The sequence below is a fragment of the Castanea sativa genome, chromosome 2, assembly GCF_040712315.1.
Source record: "Castanea sativa cultivar Marrone di Chiusa Pesio chromosome 2, ASM4071231v1".
NCBI lineage: Eukaryota > Viridiplantae > Streptophyta > Magnoliopsida > Fagales > Fagaceae > Castanea > Castanea sativa.
The window spans coordinates 44,492,121-44,517,509 of record NC_134014.1 but is presented as its reverse complement, the minus strand read 5'-3'; the positions used below and the strand labels follow the sequence as shown (position 1 = coordinate 44,517,509).

General features: G+C 34.1%; 1 protein-coding gene and 1 long non-coding RNA gene across 2 annotated transcripts in view; both read right to left on the bottom strand.

Moving 5' to 3' along the window:
- The window catches only part of LOC142625392 (uncharacterized), an 87,782-nt gene that overhangs the window by 52,142 nt on the left and 10,251 nt on the right, over positions 1-25,389 (bottom strand).
- Positions 20,942-25,359, bottom strand: LOC142623308 (uncharacterized). The gene is made up of 2 exons (XR_012842104.1): positions 21,443-25,359; positions 20,942-21,266 (listed from the first exon to the last, which is right to left on the bottom strand). It is a non-coding gene; the product is annotated as an uncharacterized LOC142623308 (long non-coding RNA).

Genomic DNA, 25,389 nt, shown 5'->3' with positions numbered 1-25,389 from the left:
ACTTTGTCATCTCACATTCATTCTCACCTACTCTTCTAGTCTGTTTGGATTGGGGGAGAGGGAGAGAGAGTAGAGTAGAGTAGATTTAGCACAAAATTAGCTTATTTTTAGCCAACTTTACTCTACTCCCCTTCACTCCCCCTCTTTCCCCCCTCCATCCAAACAGGCCATTCATTTCTCTTTGTTTCTCACTCTTAAGTCTCATCTAGTATTGATAAGTCTATGCTTTTCCCTCTTCATCTTCTCTTATACTTTTTTTTCTCTTTCATACTGCGTTGGTTGGTTCAGTTCTTTTTATTTCACTATGTTTGTGCTCACTTCTTCTTCTTCTTCTTCTTCTTCTTCTCTCTCTCTCTCTCTCTCTCTCTCTCTCTCTCTCTCTCTCTCTCTCTCTCTCTCTCTCTCTCTCTCTCTCTCTCTCTCTCTCATAATATTAGTACAAAATACAAAAAAATTTCCTTTTTTTTTAACACTTATTTTGGCCCATGTTGGTCCGATTTGGGGACTATTTTGGCCTATTTCAAACCGAATAAGAAAAAAAAATCATCACAGTTGCACGATGCATACATGAGTGTCAGACTCGGTGTGCGAACCCAATTGGCGCACCCGTGCTTTCCAAGTGCAGACACCCATACATAGGAATTACTTTGGACTGTACTGTATCGATACATGATAGTCCAAAGTAATTCCTATGTACCATACGAAAGCCAAACCCTAAGAAGCTTAGGGTCTGTTTGGATAGAATTTATTGCTGAAAATTGAAAACACTGTAGCAAAATAATTTTTAAATGTGTGAATAGTACTGCGAGACCTATTCTTAATAAAAAATTGCTGAAAAAGTATGTGAACAGTGAGCGCACAGTACACACACAGTGTGCGCATTGCAGTTTTGTCCCCCCGCAGCAGAAACTGATAAAAAAAAAAATGCAAAACGCAAAAACGCAGAAAAAAGTAATTCGCATACAAACGCATTCTTAGTAAAATAAACTGTTATAGGTGGCCTGAATATTAACGTCGTGCCGTACATAAATCTTTCCTCACTAGCCGACAATTTGTTAGTTTATAAATAAACGTTCTTAGCTTTTGTTTTCTCTTCAAGTCGTAGCATTTGTAATAAGTTCATGTACACCTATTCCCACTTAACCAAATTTGTGCATATATACTATTAAAGTTCATGGTACAATATAGTGTTAATATCAAATATGTAGTTGTCAAGGGCTTTAGCCATGAACATAGACCATCAAGCCAAATCAAATAACCTTCTATGTTCTTTCTTTCTTTTTCTCATTGCTTGTGTTTACTACAATTCTCTCTCTCTCTCTCTCTCTCTCTCTCTCTCTCTCTCTCTCTATATATATATATATATATATATTTTTTTTTTTTTTTTAAATTTTAACTACAAGAAATTTCCGCTCTTCCACAATAGTCACCATGAAACTATGCATTCTTATATTATACTAGAAGAAGTTTGCTAGAAAAAACTCGATAATCACAAAATAACACTTTAGCTAGAATTGTAGAGAATCAACCTGATGATACATAGAGATTCACATGTTCATCTACTCCATCTACAACTACTTAGTTCACCATGTTCAAGGGGAAGTTGGTTCAAAAAATAACCTTGGGTATTCCACTACGAGAAACTGTCATAAATCAACAAGATAACTGACATGAGAAATCCTGCGGCTGTTATGATGTTTGGACCAATGGCTACGAATACTTGCACTTATCTATGATTTGTAACGACTTAAGTGTGGAATGATGGCCGCTTATGGTTTCACATTCAACACAAATAATTAATAGCAAAAATCGGTGCTTACTAAAAGAGAATCGTCTATTAGCCTGAATTCAAACACATTATTACCTGATATATTAAGTGTCCACTTGAAGCCAACGGCCGCAGAGTATTGATTTTCGGAAGCACTACTGAACCAATCCAAATTGTAAACTTTATCTAGAGTCTGTATAATTGAAGAAATATTGTTTATCCTATCCTCAACAGAGAATATTTCCCCATTAGAGCGTACATAATTAACATGACTATTCAATAGGCTCACAAACCACCCACTTCCTGGCCTCTGCATTGATACACAATGGCAAATAATTGTACATGATTACGTTCACACGCAACCTTGTTTAACCACCCGGAAAAAAAAAAAAAAAAAAGGGGAAGAATGAACCTGTCAATTAACTGCTAAAAGTTTCAGATTTTGGGTAATGAAGAAATATATTATCATGGCAAGGCCTTTCAATGAGTTGGATGTCTAGGAAAGATTCATCAACCCTTCATGTCAATGGATCCGTACCTTTTTCGAACTGTGTAGTTGCCATTGGTTAATCAGGAAATCATGGTCAAGAATTTTAAAAAAAGTCAAGTCAAACGCACCACAGCCCCAAACTCAAAGGAGGCCCGACCACTTCCCTTTGTCACAAAATAGTATTAATTTTTAGTCGAATAAGTCAAATCAAACCAATGATGGTGACCCCCAAAATGCTTTGCCTTAACCTCACTCCATTTAGAATAGAATTGAAAATAGAAAATGTTGCAGAAAGTTGCTGCGTGGTTGGTGCCTCATACCAGGGAAGCTTTTTGAGGTTTTTCTCACTGAAGTACTAGACATTTAAAATACAGGGATAATCTTTTTTTGTTTTATAATACTACAAGAGTCCGGTTTTATGTTTTAATTAATCTATTTATAGTAAAAAATTGTCAAAAATTAAAAAAGTTACCAATACTTTTTCAATTCTTAAAAAAAAAAAATTTCAAAAATAAATAATTATTGTGTACCCTTGAGAGCACACATTAGCAAAATTTATATTATAATAGATTCAAAAGGAACAAAGGAAAGTTGATTCTCTGTTGGGCTAGGTTGTAGTGCACGAAATTGAGCAGTAACGTTTGTATATCCTTAGTGGTTATTGGTTATTTTTATAAAATGCAACAAAGAACGTGCAATGGTCGTTGTGCGATAGTGACCATGGCAGGAAAAGGAAAAAAAAAAGAATCTTCATAGTATATTTGAATCTTAACGACCCAAGAGATCTTCTATAAGAGTCCTAGTGTCACAGAAAGTGACATAGAAAAAGTCACAACTCACCCATGTGGCGAGTTGTGATTGGTGGAGGGGTTTTGTATCTCTTCACCAACCACAACTCGCCACATGGGCAAGTTGTGGCTTTTTTGTGTCACTTTGTGGCACAAGACTTTTCCCTTCTATAATCATTCACTATGACTAGGTTTGTTGCACGTACACTACTTTTGTCTACGACTGTCATAGCTAGCCAAAGCTATACGTCTTGTTTCCATAACACTTCGATGTATCTATCAAGTATTCAAGCCACGCAAGGAATTGACGATGTAAGAAGTCAGATGGCTTACGAACTATTAGCTCATGGAAGAGATTATGTCATAGCGAGTGTCACTGGGTCCAGGTTGAGAGATCTCTCAACCTTTTTTTTTTTTATGGGGAGAGATCTCTCAACCTACAGTTAGATGCATGTATTAAACCTTAAATTTGCTTCATGCAATAGAAAGGTTTTACGAGGTGTGAAGGGAAGCATGTTTGTTAGTTATTGTTGTGTCTTGTTAAAGAATAATATGAGAGAGAGATACTTTGTTCTCTGGTAGAGACGAATCAAAATCATTGTATTACTTTTTCTGTCTCACTCCCTGCTCTACGAATAAATTTATGCCACTTGTCTGATGATTCCTAATTTTATACCATTTTATTTGACTTACCTAAAATAATTTTTTAATAAAAAAATAAACCAACACATATTCATCCCCACCGTGACCACCAACATCCGCCCAACCCTACTGCCATGAGTTCGTCGCCATCAACTCCAATCATGGCCAAACACAATATCACTGCTGAATTTCCATTATCCCTAGACCACAGCTACCACCTCTATATATCTACTCCTTGTTTTCTTGCCATTAACGTCCCTCAAGAGCACAACCTGAACACAACTTTAAGAAGGTTTCGATTCGTTAAATATAACATGGTGGTAGTGATTCTAGACCCTTATTCTTCCTAATTTGATTTGAATATTTGAAATTTCCAACTATAGTTTAATCTTTATCCAGAAATATATTATTTGGAAACCTTTTTAATTTGGAGGAGTTGAGTAGCGGGAGAGAAGAATAGGAAACTATGGTGTTGGTGTGTTGCTTGTGGTGTCGCTGGATGACGATGGTTGTGGTGGGCGTCCAAATCGACTTTAGATCTACCTTAACTTGGTGGCTATGACTGGAGTTGCTGACGCCAACAAACTCATGTCAGTGGCGTTGGGCTGAGGTTGGTGGTTAGGGGTGGGGTTGCACATGCGTGGGATTTTTTTTTTCTTTTTAAAATTTATTTAGGCAAGTCAAATAAAATAACAAAAACTTAGGAATTAGTGGACAAGTAGCACATATGAAATGAGATAAGAAGAATGAGAGAGTCGATTTTGATTCGGTAGAGACTAGGAAGCTGCACTTGACTTCATATAAACTGGCCGGAGACCTTGGCAATTTTTTTTTTTAAATAACAGCATTCCATAATTTGAATTTGAAGATAGAAATTAATGACATGATTTAACAAATATATATGCACACTAAGTCACATCAATTTGTTTTTTTTTTTTTGTTTTTTTTATTTTTTTTATACAAGATATAATTTTTACTCTAACTTAATCTAAGTGTATGTGTGTGAAAATCTCTCTTAGAGACTTGAATCCCAACTTTTGCTCCCTACACCCTACCAACATTTATACTAATAGAGTGACCACCACACTAAAGATGTGCGGTGGTTCACATCAATCTGTTAAAAGAAAAATCTTATGTTTTCTCTTTGAAGTTATTAATTTTATAAGCTTGTAACTATACATATACTAAGTTCAAGGCTTTCCTTATTAAAAAAGTTAAAATTTTAACAAATGGAATCTTTGGGTTTCTTCTGGGACAATATTTTGGATATTCTTCATGGAAAATGATTCTCAGTTTATAATTCAAAATAAATTATTATAAATTTAAAAATGTATGTATGATGTCATTTAAAATTTTAATGGTGTAACACATTACACACTCTTAGATTTAATAAATAAAATTCTAGCAGTGAAAAAATTGACTCTTTCAATTTTACTAGAAATTTCACGGTTAAAATATTAGAAAGGATCTTATTCATGTGGGATATGGAAGCATTAAAAAGTAAAACACGTCACATTCTATAAAACAAGAAATAAAACATGTTTGCTTTTAAAAATAATCTCGAATCTACAAGTGTTTCTTGTCCTTGAATCCACAAGGAGAAAATAATCTAGAATCCACCAAAAAATTGGAAGACAATAAATTAGAATTTTATTGATTGAATAATTGTTAAAAAAATGTTTACAGACTTAGAGACCTATTTAAGAAATCCGTAAAACTTAACAAATAAGAAAATAATTTTAAAATTACTCATAATTAATACTTAACCATAAATGCCATAAACTTAAAATAATGAAAATTAAATAAAAATACCAAATATAACAAATTACAAAAAATTAATTTGATGATTCTATTCTACGTCACTTATTCTTCCAAGATGATATAAAATGTGATTTTCAAGGTAAATGTGCAAATTCTGTGATAGATCATGGCGACCGATAAAGAGTAATTAATTAGATAGCATGGTAGGTTCTTCTCAACTACAACGTACATGGTTGTTTCAGGAAGAGTGATTCCATAGATTTACGAACGTGGTACGCTTGGTGATTCTCCCTAGCTAAATAGGGTCATGTAGAACATAGTTTTGCTTAGGGAAAATTTGCCAACTTAAAAATTCATATGAATGTAGGCAGGTGAGCTCGAAGTCAATTTGTTTCCTTTAGTTTCTGAGCTTGGGTAAACCGGTTTGGATGTGAGTTAGTAACTAATAGTTTTTAAGGAATTAAATTCCCACCATTAGTTTCTTTTGCCACCTTTTTTAGTGGTGCCCTATTTTATTTACATCAATAAAGTTACAAACCCCACTCGTTCTAAGAAGAATAAAAATCCGAAGCAATATATAATAATTTGATTACATAAGTAGAGAGTAGATTATAAATACAAACGTCTTTTTTTTTTTTCTTCACTAGCAATTAGTAGGGAAAAGTGTAACCCTACATCTTGCATTCACGACAAATTGAACATAAACTTCTAGGACTAGGATAGAAGGCCATTAATACATAAAACTACAAAACACATTTACTGGGCAAGCAATGAGAACATATATATATGCATGGACATGCAGGAAGGCTAGAAAACTAATAGCCCTAGTTTTGATTGGAATGCCCAACACCAATGCTGTGACCTGGAGTGGTGGGTCTGAAGTCATCGACGACACGGTTTGGAGGAGGAGGTGGCTGAGATACACTGACAGTTGGTAGTGTAGGAGGAGACACGCCGTGTTTGATAGTTTCTGTTTCATAGATTTTAGTTTGAGTTTGGATGGTTTTGGATTCGATACTCTTCTTCCCTTCACGCAAATTCCTTCCCTCGATGGACTGAATTTGATGGGACAGAAGGAAAACCAGGAAAAGAAAAGCATAGATTAACTTGCTTTGGGCCATTTTGGTTGAGAATTGATGAGAGAGATTGAAGGAGTAGGAGAGGGAGTTTTGATTAAATCAGCTAAGCAAGCAAGCAAAAAAAGAAGTTGCCTTGAGTTTAAAACAGCTAGCCAAGTAACTTGCTTAGTGTTTTAGAATCAGCTAAGTACTAAGCAAGCAGGAACGAAACCAGGATTCAAACTTAGGGGGCTAAAGTTCTTTGTTCAAGAATTTTAGAAAGTTAGAATATTAATACTAGAGATTGACAACGATGCATTATTAGCATTTTTTTTTTGTATTTTTTTTAAAAAAATTAATAATAGATATTTATAATCAAGAGTACTTCTGTAAGTCAATTAGTACGTTTTGATATTTTCAAGGTCTGACTGAGGTTAGACCAATTCTTTATTCTATCCACATTATAATTTTTTTTTAAATCTATTTATTCTTTTCACATAATTCTATACCTAATAACTTCATAATGCTATATATAAAAGGTTCCTTAAAAAAAATTGCAAAAACTATAGTTAAAAGTTCAAATCTATCTCTAGTATTACATTAATAAAACAACTAAAATAATGGTTAATCAACATCATGCACTAATATTAAGCAAAAAAAAGGGTGAGACAATTATCGGTGTCTTGGTTAAGGAATTTTTTATTTATAATTACTTGATTAAGGTTGAGGTAGCATAAAGATGTGAGATCTTTTCCTTTAAAAAATTTCCATTTTGAAAAAGTATAAAAAAAAAAAAAAAAGATATGTTAAACAATTACATGATAATGAACGATAACTTTGAGTCTTCAACTATGTAAATAATAAAGTTTTTCCCATCACTACAATAACTTAGCTAAGGTACAAAGTTTATTACCAATAGACCAATCACACACGTGCTCTAGTGGCAATTTAGGTAAGGCACAAAACAGTAGATTATTGTTTCACCTGTGTATTACATTTATACATGCATGCTAAGTGTGCCCCAAAGTTATAAAATATTAAAAATTAATAAAATTCTATAATTCAAAAATAAATAAAAATTTTCCATGGGTTGGGTTAAAGAGTAGCAGCTCTTTAAAAAAATAAATTTTTTCATGGGTTGAGTTAAAGACACCAACTGATCCAAGTTGTTGATAACACTAATTGGTGAATGGATGGAGTGATTAGCAGTACAGGAGTTGTCTCTGTGACTATGGGGTGGAGTCATTTGAGAATGACAAATAACTCTCAAGCTAGAGATAAAAATTGGGTAAAGATTATTAGGATTTTGTGATTTGTTTTGCTAGGATTTATAATTGATTTGTTATATTTTTTTTTTTCTTAAATTGTCTAAAGATTTTTTTTCTATTATTTGAATATGTGATTGTTTTGTAGATTTTCCTTATTGTCCAGATTTGTAAATTGTCCAAATGTTTAGCTAAATATTTTTATTGATATTCTTGGGACAACCAAACAAGGGATGATTCGATAATTTATTTCATTTTTGGTTTAATGGGTCAGTTTGTAAATTGTTTGGGAGAGGGGGGCCAAGTATATTAATTTTAGAACCAAAAGTAAATTTTTTATGCTAAGATATATACTAGAGAATTTTTTTTCAAAGGCTAAGATATATACTATAAATTTTCAACTAAGCATGTGTTGCGTAAACCCTTCCATATGTGGGTGTATTTATAGAGCTGTGAGGGTCCTAGTTGGCAATTCCATACCAGTGGGAGACGTTTTTGGCTATAATTAATGAAATTATTAATCCTCTCTCTTGTTATTAGATTGTATATTGCATAGCTTAGGTTAATTAGGATACCCTCTCAAAAGTTTTCATGGCGCCATGCAAACCATTCATTTGCATACTCATTTTAAGAGCATTCTTATTAAGCATGCTATATGCTAAAAGATGCTTTTTTTTAGCATTTATGATCCAAAAATGTGCTCCATCAAAAATGGTATATGCCAAAAATTTTGCAATACTACTATAGTGCAGTCTTATTTTTTAGACCGCACTGTAGCACTATGCTATAATTTTTTATTAATTTCTTTCTCTCTCTCTCTTCCATGTTGGTCTTCTTCCAAGTCTCTTCTCTCTCCTCTCACTTCTCCTCTGTCACTCTCTCTCGAGCTCTCTGTCCCTCTCTCCTTCTGGTGTCTCTCTCTCAAGCAAGCCCTCCATAGCTCGCCAAAACATGCAGCCACCATTATTCTCCAAACCCACATGCTCTCTCCTCATCATCATCATCGTCGTTATCTCCATCCCCACTATCCGATCCGATTACCCTCCGATCTCTGCACTATCTCCATACCCACATGCCGCCGCCGATCTCGTGCTCTCCGTCCACTCCTTTACTTTTCACTATCTCTCTCGTGCTCCCCATCCACTCCTTCTTACTCTTTCTTTAATTTTCTCTCCACCTCTCTGTTTCCCTTTCTCTCTGCATCTCGAGTTCGTGGGTCTTGGGTATGGCCGGGTTGCGATGCTGGGTGTGGTTAGGCTGCGGTGGTGTTTCACGGAACGTGGGTCTCTACAGTGGTTCATGGTGGGTCTCTGCGGTGATTCGGTGAGTGGGTTTTGATTGATTTTGGTGGGTTCTTGATTGCGGTGGCTGGGTTTGTGTGTTGATTGAGGTCGTTTTGGGTGTTGGGTGTGGGTTGATTGGGGTGGTTTTTTGCTGTTGTTTGTGGTTGCGGCGATGGTGGGTGGATGTGGTGGTTGTGATATAGGTGGGTGGATATGGTGGCTGACAGCGATGGGTTGTGAAAGAGAGACACAGAGGAGAGAGAGATAGAGAAAGAGAGAGGATGAATAAAAAAGAATAAAAAATGATAAGGAAAGAATATTTAAATGAAGTGTTAAAAAAATTAGAAGTTTTGATGGAAGAAAGATTGTAAAATGGTGTGTTATATGTTATTAAATTGGGTTTTGAGAGGGTAAATGCTAAATTTTTTAGAATGTTTGATAAGCATGCTCTAACAATATTAAGATAATTCTCATCAAGAGTATTATAAATGCTAAAATGATATTTTTAGCATTTATAACCACAAAAATTTGCTCTATTAAAGATGTCATATGCTAAAAAATTTGACATCTTGTTATAGTGAGATCTCATTTTTTAGAGTGCACTGTAGCAAGATATTATAATTTTTAATATTTTTTCTGCTGTGGGAGAGAGACAGAGGGAGAGGCAGAGGGAGAGGGAGAGAGACATAGAGGAAGAATAAAAAATAATAAAGAAAAAATATTTAAATGAAATGGTAAAAAAAAGTAAAAGTTTTGATGTTAGGGATATTATAAAATGATATGTTAAATGTTATAAAGTTAGATTTTTAGATGCTAAATGCTAAATTTTTTAAAAGTTTTGATAAAAATGCTCTAAGTGTAACACAAAGTAGTGTAGTATAGGAGAATTCTCATGTATACCAATATTATAGTGTCTCACTACTTCATAAATAAAGTAAGAAAAATACTAACAATTATAGTGCTTACAGTACTTGTTAAGGTTTCTCTAATGTGAGTTACACTTAATAAAAAAAATTAGATAAAAAAAAGTACATAAAAATAGTTCCATAGTTTATTTTAATAATTTTTTTCTCTTTATAAAGTTGGCTCCACAATTTAAAAAACTAAAAAAAAAGACATAAATTTGCACCCAAAAAAAAACAAAAATTTGTTTATTAAATCAGTCGGCCAGTGTACACTTTTTATCGTCAAGGCCTTTCAATGAGTCGTTGGATGTTTAGGAAAGATTCATCAACTCTTCACGTCAATGGATCCGTACCTTTTTCGAACTGTGTAATTGCAGTTGTTTAATTAGGAAATCATGGTCTAGAACAAAAAAAAAAGTCAAATCAAACGCACCACAGCCACCAAACTCAAAGGAGGCCCGACCACTTTCCTTTGTCACAAAATAATCTGTTATTACTGCTAATTTTTTTTTGAATAAGTCAAATCAAAGCAATGATGGTGACTCCCAAAGTGCTTTGCCTTAACCCCACTCCATTTAGAATAGAATTGAAAATAGAAAATGCTGCAGAAAGTTGCTGCGTGGCATGGCTCCTGGTACCAGGGAAGCTTTTTTCGCACTGCAGTTAACATTTAAAATACAGTGATAATCATTTTATGTTTTATAGTACTACAGACTCATAGGAATAAAGGGAAATTGATTCTCTGTTGGGCTAGGCTGTAGTGCACGAGATTGAGCATTAGCGTTCGTGGACCCTTAGTGGTTACTAGCTATTTTTATAAAATGCAACAAAGAACGTGCAATGGTTGTTGTGCGATAGTGTGATAATGGCGGAAAAAGAAGGAATCTTCGTGGTATATTTGAATCTTGACGACCCAAGAGATCTTCTATAATCATTCACTACGACTAGGTTTGTTGCACCCATACTACTTTTTGTGTCCACGACTGTCATAGATAGCCAAAGCTATACGTCTTGTTTCCATAACAGCTCGATGTATCTATCAAGTACCTCATTGAAAAATTAAGCGTAAATGCTATATTGTTAATACGGTCGTGCAGGAGACACAAAATCTCTGACCATTAGCATTTCTTCCATTAAGACAAAGTATTCAAGTCACACACGGAATTGACGATGTAAGAAGTAAGAAGTCAGATGGCTTACGAACTATTGGCTCATAGAAGAGACAATGTCATAGCGAGTGTGAGAAACTTTATCACTGGGTCCAGGTTGAGAGAGTTAGATGCATGTATGAAACCTTAAATTTGCTTCATGCAATAGAAAGGTTTTGCAAGGTGTGAAGGAAAGCATGTTTGGTAGTTATCACAGTGTCTTGGTAAAGAATAATATATGAGAGAGAGAGAGAGAGAGAGAGAGAGAGAGAGATTTCTCTGGTAGTGATTATCTAGCTGCACTTGACTTTATATAAACTGGCCGGAGACCTTGGCAAATTTTGCTTTTAAAATAACAGCAGTCCATGATTTGAATTAGAAGGTAGAAATTAATGACAAATATACGTGCACACTAATAAAAACCAATTTATATATATAACTGCTGAAACTGCACTCTAAATTAGACTAACAAATAAGAAAGGGCAAACAAGTAGTGGTCTTTACATGACATATATATCTAAAGTCTAACCAAAGAAAGTAGTATATGAATGAAGAGTGACCATTATCAGTTTATGAAGGTATGTCGCAGGACTACGGCCAGTCTACAGTAAGTTCAAGGCTTTCCTTATTAAAAACGTTAAAATTTTAAAAAATGGAATCCTTGGATTTCTTCTATGACAAGATTTTGTACATTCTCCATGAAAAATATTCTCAGTTAATAATTCAGAATAAATATTATAAATCTAGAAATATATATATCAAGTCATTTGAAATTGTAATGATATAGCACTATATATACACACTCTGACTTTCAAAAAAAATATATACACACTCTTAAATTTAATAAATAAAACTCTAGAGGTGAAATTGAGTCTTTACCTTTTACTTAAAATTTTACCATTAAAATATTAGAGAGGATCTTAGGGGCCATTTGGTATAGTAGTTTAAGCAATATTTTTCAATTTTTAAACAACATTACATATATTTTCACACTTTTTCACCTATACATATTTCTAAAAAATACAAACAATATTACTAGAACAACATTACCAAACGGTCCTTTAAGGTGAAAACTGTGAGGTAAATGTGCAAATTCTGTGATAGATCATGGCAGCTGTCAAAGAGTAATTGATTAGCTACCATGGTAGGTGCTCTCAACTACAACGTACATGGTTGCTTTAAGAAGAGTGATTCCACAAAGAATCACACACAAGGGACGCTTGGTGATTCTCCCTAGCTATATGGGGTCATGTCGAACATAGTTGGAAAATCTATCAACTTAATAAGTCATATGAATGTGGGTCGGTTAGTTTATAGTCAATTTGTTTTTAAGTTATATGAATGTGGGTCGGTGAGTTTATAGTCAATTTGTTTCCTTTAGCTGCTGAGTTTGGGTAAACCGGTTTGGATGTGAGTTAGTCGCGAGTAGTTTCTAAGGAATTAATTTACCACATTTTTTAATGGTGCTCTATTCTATTCACATCAATAAAGTAACAAACCCCACTCATTCTAAGATGAATAAAAATCCGAAGCAATATATAATAATTTGATTACATAAATAGAGAGTAGATTATAAATACAAACGTCTTACTACTTTTTTTTACTAGCAATTAGTAGGGAAAAGTTTAACCCGTAGTACATCTTGCATTCACGACTAATTGAACATAAACTACTAGGATCCAAGGCCATTAACACACAAATACAGATAATAAACAAATTTACTGTGCGAGCAATGAGAACACACACACATACATACATACATATATATATATATATATATATATATATATATATATATATATATATATATGGACATGCAGGAAGGCTAGGAAATCGATAGCCCTAGTTTTGAATGGAATGCCCAACACCGGGGCTGTGACCTGGAGTGGTGGGTCTGAAGTCGTCGACGCCACGGTTTGGAGGAGGAGCTGGCTGAGATACATTGACAGTTGGCGGAGACACGCTAGTAATCTCTTCGTTTGATTTGTCATCACCATGCAACACACTGCCGTGTTTGATAGTTTCTGTTTCACCGATTTTAGTTTGAGCTTGGATGGTTTTGGATTCGATACTCTTCTCCCCTTCAAGCAAATGCCTTCCCTCGATGGACTGAATTTGTTGGGAGAGAATGAAAACTAGGAAAAGAAAAGCAGAGATTAACTTGCTTTGGGCCATTTTGGTCGAAACTTGAGAGAGGAGAAGGATAGAGAGTTTTAATTAAATCAGCTAAGCAAGCAAGCAAACAAGTTTCCTTGAGTTCAAAACAGCTAGCCAAGTAACTTGCTTAGTGTTTTAGAATCAGCTAAGTAAGCTAGCAAATTTCTTAGAGCTTGACCCAACTAAGCATGTGTTGCATAAACTCTTCCATCTGTGGGTGTATTTATAAAGCCGTGAGGGTCCTAGTTGGCATTTCCATATCAGTGGGCGAAGTTTTTTTAGTTATAATTAATGAAATTTTCAATTCTTTCTCTCCTATTGCTTGATTGTATATTGCACAGCTTAGGTTAGGATACGCTGTCAAAAGTTTGCATGGCCCCATGCAAACCGTTCATTGATGTGCACACTCATTTTAACAATAGCAAGTGTAGTGCAGAGCGTTTGGCAAAAAAAAAGTGTATTACAGAGCAGCACTACATGAAGGAGAATTCTCATGGATATCATTATTATAGGGTTTTACTACTCTATAAATAAAGTAATGATTATTAAAGCAATTGAGCCAGTGTTTTTATAGTCAAGTGACGCCCATCCTTTTTATGTTGTTTGGTTTTTAAGGTCAATTTCTCTTATTTATATAAAAAATATATATTTAAAAAAATATACAATATAACCTGCTGTGAGCAAAATATTGTTTTGAAGGCTTGTTTAATAATAAGATCAAAGTTATGCATGGTAATATTATTTTAACTTATTTTCTACATTTTTGTACCATCATTTTTCAAATAGAATACCTTAATTTATACTCTTGGGCATTTATTAAAAAATACATATAAAACCACTAAAAATTATGTAGAGGGCAAGTTGGGTGTTAGTCCCCACTATTCTGGTTTTCAACCAAAAAGAAATGTTCATGTTTCAAGCAAAACTTTAAGATTTTTAGTGAGACAACAAGGTCGGCTTTCCATCCATGCCTCCGAACTCTGATGAACCCCATTATTTTTGTACTTTGCAGCCTTTTGACTCCCAATCTAGCTGCTGGAAGTATACTATAAAAATATTTATTTGGCTCTCCCTCTTCGATCGTATGACTTTTCAGTTTTCAGTCGGCACATGGGCATATAAAACTAACCCTTCAAAGAGTGGAAGAGTCACTTTCGACCTTAGAATATTTGCCCAAGATTATTGAATTCGTCTCCAGTATCATGTAATACTTTCTCTTTGTTTTTGTCACGCCTCAAATCCCAATTTCTTTGGATGGTCTTTTTTCTCATGCTTAGACTCTTTTGGATTTGGGGCACGATATAGTTTAAAATGAGCTCTCTTACTACTCTTGTATATAAAAACTTTTATTTCACAAATCTTCAGCTCGATTTCTATGATCTATCCCACCTCTTATTTGTAGAAAGAACCGACCTTCACTAGAGGGAAGCATGTGCAGACACAAAGTGCAGAACTCATCACACCAGCGGACCCAACTGAACTGATACATGACAGTCCAAAAGTAATTCCTATGTACCATACAAAAGCCAAACCCTAAGAAGCTTATTAAAATAAACTATTATAGGTGGCCTGAATATTAACTTAGTCCCCGCGTGATTCTTTCCCCTCTAGCCGTCTTTGTTAGTTTATTTATAAATAAACGTTCTTAGCTTTTGTTTTGTTTTCTCTTCTAAGATCCGTCTGCACAGCCAGCTCTAGTATATAAGTAAGAGAGGCCATTCCCTAAGGCCCCGGGTAAAAAAAGACATCCTAATTTTAACTAATAGATTTTTTTTTTTTTTTTTAATATTATTAATTAAGCTCAAATATTAGTCAATAAATAAATAGTATTTTTTTACCAAAAATAAATTTTACGTTCACAATATTTTTCACAATACTTTCACAATAAATTCTAAGTAGAAGGATGTTACTGGTTGTTATTGGTGGTTAAAAAAATAATTTCAATGGTAGGTTCAAATTAGAACTAGTAACAACTTAAAACCTAAAATTTGTTGTGAAAATGTTATGAATTTAGCACTTCTAAAAAAAAAAGAGTAATACACAAAAAATTTCACAAGATTTTTCACAACAAATAAGTTGACAAATTTTTACTAATTCTCATCTGGGTCCACCACTAACATCACTTTTTTTTACTTACCATTATTAATCTACCACGTCAACAAGTATGAAATGTTTTGTCAATTTTTTTGCGTCTACAGACATTCTTAAAAAAACTATTCTAGGTGGTTCATATTAATTAGTAATTTTGCATCTAACAAGAGAATAGAGTTTAAGAAATATTTAGATTATTTTTTTAAAAAGTCATTTTTAAATATATATAAAATGCCTCAATTCATTTTTCACCATAGGCCCCTTAAGGTATCAAGCCACCCCGTCCGTTTGGGATCTACTTATTTTGTTGAAATTGAAAAATTTTTGCTAAAAATATTGTAAATAAAGATAAAAGTTAGCTCAAATAGTACAGTGAGACCCATAAATAGTACCAAAAAATGCAGTGAGTCTAGTAAATATTAGCAAAAATAAGTTGAATGATAAAATTAGTTGGCAAAAATAATCTTTGCAAAACGAACACCAAGTTCTATAGCATTTTTTAATTAATGGAGGTTAGGATGAATTTAGAGTTTTACCATAAAATTATCGTTGTAAAAGGCTATGCTCTGAATGAATAAATTTTAAAATTTTCATACCAGTCGACTTTCTTAAAAAAGGAAGAAAAAGTTAAACCTCAACCGTACCCTTAGATCAGAGAAACCAGAATTTTTTTCATAGTAGCTTGACCGTATTCAATTCTAAATAGGGATGGCAAAGGGGCGAGGTGGGGCTGAAGGATGGGATCTTTGTTCCTGCCCCGCATGGTTTTGTCTTGCCTCATTCCTGCCCCGCCCCGCCCCGCATGACCGGGAAAACTCTCACCCCATCCCCACCCCTTGAGGCCCCGTGAAGTCCTGTCCTACCCCGTAAAACTTTACTTTTTGTTAATTTGCCCTACAATTAGTATAATTTTTTTTTTTAATGAAACCTATTTCATTAATAAAAATATACTTGAAATTACAACTAAATTTATCCCATCAAATCAAATCAATTTTTAGAAAAAATTGAATAATATATCCAAGCATTTAACAAGACAATCAAAAAAAAAAAAAAAAAAAAAAAAAAAAAAAAAAAAATCTCATAGATTTTTTAGAAAACCATATTGGATAGAATAAAATAAGCTAATATTAATATGTTATTTAAATAGTAGGGTTTTAGGGTATAAAAAATTTACAATTATAACATTTAGCAACGTAGGCAGGTAGGGGCGGGGCAGGGTGGGTCTAAAAAGTCTAAACTCATCTCCATCCCGCCCCGTGGTGAAGAGCTAAAATCTTGCCACATTCCCGCCCCATCACCTTTATGGGGCGGGGAAAACCCGCGTAGGGCGAAACAGGGAGGGGCAAGTTAAGCAGGGCAAAGCAGAGCATAGCAAAATTGTCATCCCTAATTCTAAACTTTAAATTAAATTATATTCTAAGTTCTAACCAGCCAACTATATAACCCCCAATGGATGGTTGTGAGAAAGAAAAAGGAGTGGAGATTCAAGAGAATCTCAACCCTTTGGCATATGTTCAATTTTTTAAGGGATTTATTTATTAATTATTTTCTATGATTGTTCTTTTCTTTTCATTCCTCCTCTATATATATAACTATTAATTTTTATATAATGAATCTCAACCTTAATTTAGTTAGACTATTCTACTTTTTACCCATGAGATACTTTAAAAGTTAAAAATCTCATAAATTAATAATGTAATATATTGAATTTTGGACCTTCGTATTTATGATACATCTTTCATATCAATTGAATTCATCATCTGGGTGCCCCCGAAAGGATTTAATTCTTTCCCTATACTTGATTGATGAGTTGGTGAAAAAATTTACTTGTGAGTAACTATATATAACAGAGTTGATAAGTGTCATATTATGATAAAGAGATGGTTTTTTTTTAATACCAAAGTGAGTGATTTATTACAAGGTTAAAATATAATTTCGGAGTGATCAGTACCAAGAAATAGATGCATTCCAAATGATCAAGAGAATCATTTTCTACATATTACGTCACATATTGATCTCATAAAATCAAAATATATGCGTACACATGAATTTAATATCCAAAAAATAAAATAAATAGAAATCATATATGTTCCCTAAACATTGATTTTATGAAGCCAGCATGTCATGTCATGTGTGTGTGTTTTTTTTTTCTGTCTCTAAAAAATCACAAAAATATTAATGGCAAGATAAAAAATAATAATAATAATAATCTTGTAGCTTGGATATATAACACAAGCCAGACTATTAAAACAAACCAAAAAAAAAACTTCCAATTAATGTAATTAGATTTGACCCTTCTCACTTAATTTTCTTTTTGGAGGGTAACGTGAGAATTCAGAGTTTTTCAAGCTATTTAACTATTATTTTAGGTATATGTAGTCTCTTGTTTCACACACATCAAATAATTACCCCCAAAAAAAAAAATCATTGAAGATGGCCTGAAGATGCTATTTAAGAATTTTAAACCTAAACTACATAATGGCACGAGGCTTTAAAATTTTGAAGTTCTAAATTGAACTGATAATTCATCGATGAAATCAAAACCTAACACATAGTTTAAGGATCAAAATTATATTTGACCATGTGGTGATTCTCAAAATTTAAATTGTAGTGATTCTCAACAAAAAAAAAAAAAAAAAAAAGTTAAATTGTGTTCTATATATAACATGTTAATTAAAGACCTCTCATGGCTCGCATGGCACTAAACTAATATTTGGGCCATAACCCACATACTTCACTCACAATAGGTGAGTCATATAAGTTGGACCCATCGGGATGGTATCTTGCTTTGAATATTAAGCATATCTGTATATGCCCAATCCTTGAGTTCGGCCCAATGCTTTCTTAGATTTTAGATGATTCAGTTCATTTACCTAACTATACTTTAAATTGAGCTACTATACCTAACCCCAAATGAAATGAAAAGAAAAAAAAGTGGGGATATATAAATTCCACTCTAGGGATATGTGAAAAAAAGGGAGCGAAATAAGTTGCATTTTTAATGTGAAAGTGTACAATAAAACAAATTTATAGGGAGTAAAATCTAATCCTATTAGGACTAGAATACTTTACCTGCAAAAATAGGTTTATACTTTACAACACGTTTAGGCCTAATTGGTTCTAATCTATACTTAACAATACCTTGAAAATCAATATATTAAGTCTAAGTCGGGCAAGTAGATATAAACAATAAGGAGGGAGAGACATAATAAAAATATCAGAGACCTAATTCTCAAAAGAGATAGAGCAAAGATGGAGAAGTCCATAAAGAAGATGATGATAAATAAAATGTTGATCAATCTTAATATGTTTTATCCGTTCATAGAAGATTTCGTTATAAGGGATCTAAATGATGCTTTGATCATCACAATAAATTGATGTGACATTAAGAGTATAGACACCTCGTCATTGGTAATTAGTTTTTTTTTTTTTTCTTTTTCTTTTTCTTTCCAATTTTTTGTTCTTAAAAACAAGTCCCTATTTTTTATGTAAGAAAATTTGTTTGGTAACTCAAACAATAAAAACAAAAATTATTTCTAAATCTCAAAAATTATTTTCAGTTTTTGGTTTTTAAAAACCAATAAAACTAAAGAAGAAAACAGTCTAGAAAAGACACACTTTTAATGAACTCATGCTCTAGTTCAAACCACATTGACAACAAAACATAATTTAGTTTTTTTTTTTTCCCTTCTCTTTCTCTTAAACAAGAAGGCATTATCTATTTTTACTTTCTCATCAAACTCGAAAATCCATGATTACTAGCATTTGAGATTGGAGGTCTAGATCTTAGGATGAAGAGTGTAGACTTTGTGAGTTCCTCTAAGTTACTCTTAGAATGCCTTCACCTCTCATTTTCAATTTCCTCTTTCTTTGAATTTGTTTTGTTAAGTTTCTGGTTCTTGAAGTTCGAATCAACATCGTTCACACACTTGATTGGCTTTTTCAAGTTCTTTTGAGATTGGATTTCACAAACACCTTCATTAGGCCTTGGAACCTTTGTCAAGACCATAGCTCGTTCTAGAATCAAATCCTCTTTGTTGTAATTCAATGTCTTGCTCAAGTCTAAGATTTTGACTAGCATTGGCTACATATTCTTCTCGCTTTATTTCCTCTCATTCTCAAGTTTCATCTTCAACTCCTCCAATTCCATTCTCAACCCTCAGTTCTCAATCTCCTAGTTTCATCTTCAATTCCTCAAATCCCATTCTCAACCTTCGGTTCTCAATCTCCACGGCTTCGACGCACTTCAAGACTATGTTCTTGGTGGAGATGATGGTGACAAACTCTTTTATGAAATTATGAAATAAATTTCACAAATAATTATTTTGCTTCTAGGATAAGAAAGCTACATTTTTTTTCTTGAGATATCATTTTTTTTTAATTTATTTCCTATTAAAAAGACATCATGTTTCTAACTTTAAAAACAAAAGGAAACTATTTCTTATTTTTATTCTAAAAAAAAATTGAAAATAAAAAAACTGTACCATTACCAAAGATATATTTTGTCTTATTATGTCCATGAATCTGACCTAGAGTTTTGTAACTCAACTGTTAACATCTCCTACAGTTTTCAAGCAAGATAATTTTATTTTTTAAAATTCTCCCTCTCCATTGTAACTATTAAAATTTTTTTTTTTTTTTAATGTCCATCAATCAGGTAGATAATTTTAATTAACCAGATCTGGGGATTTTTTATTATTATTATTTAACTCAGTCCCTGAAATAAAAAATCTATCTCCGCCATTATTTGGACCAAAGTCAAATGCTTTTTATAAAGCCCGAAAGTTAATATGAACTTCAAAACATAAACAATTAGAGCTCCTGTCCATAGTCCAGTAAGCAACCAGTTAAACCATGACAACATTTACCGCACCATGTAAGTATGTAACTATCAAGCAATGACACTAGTTACTAGACTACAAAGTACAAACAACACAAACCAGAAAACGCAGAGCTACCTGCACTTTATAAACAGTTGCTGATCAGTCAGACTGATTAGTTCACATGTACATGGCGTCTGTATGACCAACAAGAAAATGATGAAAAGGAATATACTCGTCAACGGAGTGTTGATTTAGACTTTGAAAGAAACAAGCATCAAAACTCCATGGTGGTGTTACAGCCGAAACTTTTCAATCAGGGTATCAAAGGCATAATGTGGAAACTAGCTCTGTTGTAGGTGCATCAGCTGCTGCACTAGTGCAGCTCAAGCTGCAACACAATGCAACAGGTAGTGCATCAGGAGCACCCGTGTGCATCAGACCAAGCAAGACACTGATGATATCACAGCAAGTGTCAAAGCATCAGATATGAAGGTTGAAGAGTTGGATGATTGTTTGGTAACTGAATCAAATAGTTCACAGTTGAAGAAAACCAAGAAATGTACAGATACATCTAAACGACAAAGTACCCTTGTAGTATAGTTAGCACTGGTTTGTAATGGTCTGTAAACTACTTGTAGTTTTTTTTGTATATAATTAGTAAATAGGTTAGTGGCTCACGTGTGTTTGTCAGTTAAGCTTGTTAGTTGTGTTCACACGTGCAAAGTAAGTTAGTTACAGACTCTATATATGTGTACAGATCAGTTCAATCAATAACAGATTTTTCATTCAATCACAAATTTAGTTTTTCATTCAGAGCTGGTATCCTGTCAGCTTATGTTATAAGAATTAGTTAAGTTGGTATATACACCATTCCAAAAGTTAGCGGACTTTGTCCAATATTCTGCATGGAGAAAACTCTCATAAGCTGTTGCTGTAGCCTGTAAGCGTCTTGTAAACATCTTCCCAGTTGTCCGACAATGGCCATTTGTGTATTTTAATTTGCCAGCTTGTCAATACCATCTGTGGAAGCTTTAAGAATCTTGAACATCTTTTAGTTTCTGCAAGAAACATGGAGAATATGGACCACCTAGAACAAGAAGAGGCATAATTAAAGACAACTTTACACTGAGAATGTAAGAAACAAATATTTATAGCATTATGGTTTTGGTATTATATAGCATCTTTTAGAAATTATGAGATGAATGGATTATGCGTTTTTCATATGAAGTAGATTTCTCTTAGTTCTTATGAACAAGTCCTTACAGTGCGGTTCATAATAAGATCCCCATAGTTCAGAATGATGTGCCAAGTGTTATTGCAGTATTCTAAAGCCTTGGCTATTGTCACCTCCATGTCCTCCAGATCAGTAATCAGCGTTGTGGAGTTTATTGAAGTTTTGTTCTTTGAAAGTATACCAGCCAACATTAATTAAAAAGCTATGAGTTCAAGATCATCCATAACTTTGATCCTTGATAATACCTTGCAAGCACCCAAGCAAGATATGCTAATGAATGCACCTGTGTATGATCAAAATGAAGAAGTGAGTGATAGCATATTGCCGATTGAAAACAATAAAGAGGAGGAATGCATTCAAGAACCCATGTATGATTGACTAGTGAAAGAAGGAATAGATGCTAATATAAAAGGAGGTGAAGTTAGAGCCTCAAGAGGGTGCTTAGGGTTCTTACGAATCAATAGCTTTCAAGATTGTGTTCTTAATGATGGGAAGACCATGAATGTTTGTCATCCCTTACTTGCGGGTGGAAGACCATGTCAACATGATAGGCAAACCATCCATGGTAGAAGGTGTAGCACACACATTATGTACAAGATGGTACAGCCCTACTATTTGCAACTAAACAAGGGCCAAGTAAGCCCCAAGACTATGGTCAAAATGAAGGTTGGTTCACTTTTGTGGGAATTCGCTGTACCAAAGCAGTAGCCTTTGACATGCAGCGACAGCAGCAAATTCATTACACAAGGCAATAGTATCATTCTAGAAGGCTAGAACTTCATACAAATCTAGTGGCAAATAAGAGCACTGGAGGTCAAGTGCTTCTTAAGAGGGAGAGTCCTGATGCAGGGCATTTCAAGTAGTTGCATCCCAATCCTCTTGTAACTAATTAGTTAGTTAGATGGTTGCTTAAGCATTGACCAACAAGATTTAGACACTTGTCAAGAATCTAGAAGGCTGTCAATGCCAAACAACTAGTATAAGTACCAGATTGTAGCTACTTTGAGATCAGTTTTTGAATATATTTACACAGATTAGGCTAGTGCTATTTTCAAGAGATGAATTTCTCTTAAGAAGATTTTGTCACACCTTGTTCCTTGATCTAAGCAACTCTCATTTCCCTTAATCAATTCTAAGCCTAAACAGCAGCCCCCTTAATATCCCTGCATCTCACAAAATATTACCATAGCCAGAATTGCAGAGACACTGATGATACAAATATAAAACAGATTCACATGTTCAATTACTCCATCTACTGCTATTTAGTACACTATGTTCAAGGAGAAGTAGGTTCATAAAATGTCCTACGGTATTCCAGTATGAAGTTACCATATGAGTGAAGGATAACGCTACTCAATAGCTTCCAAGAACACGGCATATCCTTAATTGATCAAGTAGCTTTTGGAGTAAAACAACTTCCACTACATGTACATCTGCTGTCCATGGATAATGAAGTTGAAAATGTACTGGCAGCAATACTCAAAGAAAATTGTTCCAGACCATATCAATAAAGCAATCAGCAAAATCTACTGTCACTCAGGTAAGAATGCTATTATATGTAATTAACACATGGTAAGTCCAATGACCTTCTGGCCTATTGGCATGCTGCCCCCCTTTGTGGGGGTAATATACGGGGTTCAATCCCTCCTGTTTGACCTTAGTTCAAAAGAAGAGAAAATAAGTCCATGTAATGTATACTGATAATTTGTTGTAAACCATGTGCTGATAACTCAATTTTGGAGGATGATGATCACTGTTCCTAATTGAACATGGATTGGCAAAAACATACTATTAAAGCAAGGAAGTAAAGATACTCCAATGTTCTCATTACATTTCTTCATGCTGTATAAATGCTCAATGTTACTACATTTTCAAAGCAACGCAGCATCTAAGTCTTGTAGACGCCAGAGTTTCCAACCATGCTCCTTAAAATTTCATATATGCCTACATGTTTCTCAAAATCTTTAAAAAGTGCATATTAGAGGACCTAGCTATCAGTAAGATTTTCTGAGCTGAAGGATGGAAGAACCATTTTGCCACCTTCTAAATAAATCTCTTACTACCCAATGCTCCATTATAATCCAACCTAGAGACCCTAACTCTCCCAATAATGCCTTCTGAGTTCTATACTCTTGAGCTAGGGAAAAACTAGAAGCTGCACCCTGCAACTTGCACTAGCATCTCAAAGAACAAATTTAGAAAGCTTGTGAATACATGACAGCCACAAGAATTCTACATCATAATACTAAAAAAATTTCTCCAATCCAATGGTAATTAGTGCAATAGAGATTCATTGATTTACATGCATAACCTTCATAAAATATTTAAAAACCATGACCAAAAGAGTCTTTCTCATTTTGAAGTTCAAAGAATATGAGGCAAGGTGACCCAGCTCCAATTATTGCAAACGCATACGCGAGTCATTAAGGAATTGAAAATTTCATCCCTACCAATTTTGTGCAACTAAATCTTTTCAAAATTGCTCCACTGGGTTATAAATAGGCTGAGGGGTGGATTGGAATAGGTTTTCGATTCAAATCTTGCACCAAGATAAATGTAGTCATTGTACAACTTAGTGGAGAATAATTGTAGCTAATAATTTTGTAAGGTTGAATTTAATCAACCATGTGTTGGCTTTATTCCGTGCCAAATTTGCTTGTAATTCAGCATGTAGAAACCCTGTATTTAGGTGGGAATAATGTAAGGGTTGTGTGTGAAAAAGTGTGAAAAAACTCAAGTTGTGTTGCATTCAAGAGGAGTCTTGCGACTGGATCTCGCGACTAGCAAGTTGCCAAAGTGCCACACGTGTGAAGCATGCAAGAAGCTAAAGGGTCACGACAGCTGGAGCACTACAGGACAAAAATTACAGTCTGGCCTGGCAGTTAACTCGCAACTCAAACTCAGGACTCATTCTAGTCGCGAGGCCGAGTAGCCAGAATGCCCTGTGTTGCTGAAAACTGACTTTTCACATTTTATCTCATACCCTACTATAAATACCCTTATATCCATGAAATGTAATGCACTGAAAAAGAAGCCTATTGAGAGAAAATCCCTAAGAGAGGTTTCTACAATACACCCACCCTATTAGAGAGAGCTACTCATTCTTAGAGAGAAATCTTTGTAGTCTTTTCTCATCCCCTCTCCCATTGTTATACCCATTGAGAGGAGACTTGTACCCAAACACTACCCACACCCATTTAGAGTGTTGAGTTTTTTTGGAGCTTGGGAAGCATTGGAATATGCCAAGGATAGCGGATGCAATATGGGCTTATTGCAAGATCTGGTAACCTAGAAAAGACAAGGCTCGGCGTAATCCTGTTGGAGCAAGAAGCTTGGAGGCCTTAGATGCGTCCTGTAGATTAGGCTTGGAGGGTTTATTGCTATTCATGTATCCCAACTGATTTTCTAGTGGATCATTTACCACTTGGAGGGCGGTGGAGAGGTTTTTCGCCGAGTTCTTCGGTTTCCTTTTCGATAACACATCACCATATTATCCTTGTGTTTGCATCTCTCTTCCCTTACTCTTTACCTTTTAATTGCTGCTGTGTTTGTGATTAATTATGGTTTAGAGTGTTTTACCAATTTGGGTTTAGCTTATATTCATCATTCCATACATATATTGTTTGTGTATAAGTTTGTGTTGGTAATTTTAAAATTGAGGGTCTCAACGTTCATTGGTGTTTTATACGCTATTTGAACTTTCAAATTTTAAATTGGTGTATTTTCATTACAGATGTAAGCCCAATCAGGCAGTTAATTGATTGAGAATTTTGAAGTATAAATAATTAATTAATCAAAAGTGTCGGGATGAGAAATGACTTTTCCCCCAAAAATTCTTGGGAGCAATAGGTTACACAGATTCATATTATTTTCTGTTAGACAGTTCGGAGTGTAGAGACTATAATAGATACAATACATCATTAAAATTGGAAAACAAGAAACTTTGTGTTGGGTTGTAATTTGATCCCAATGAATA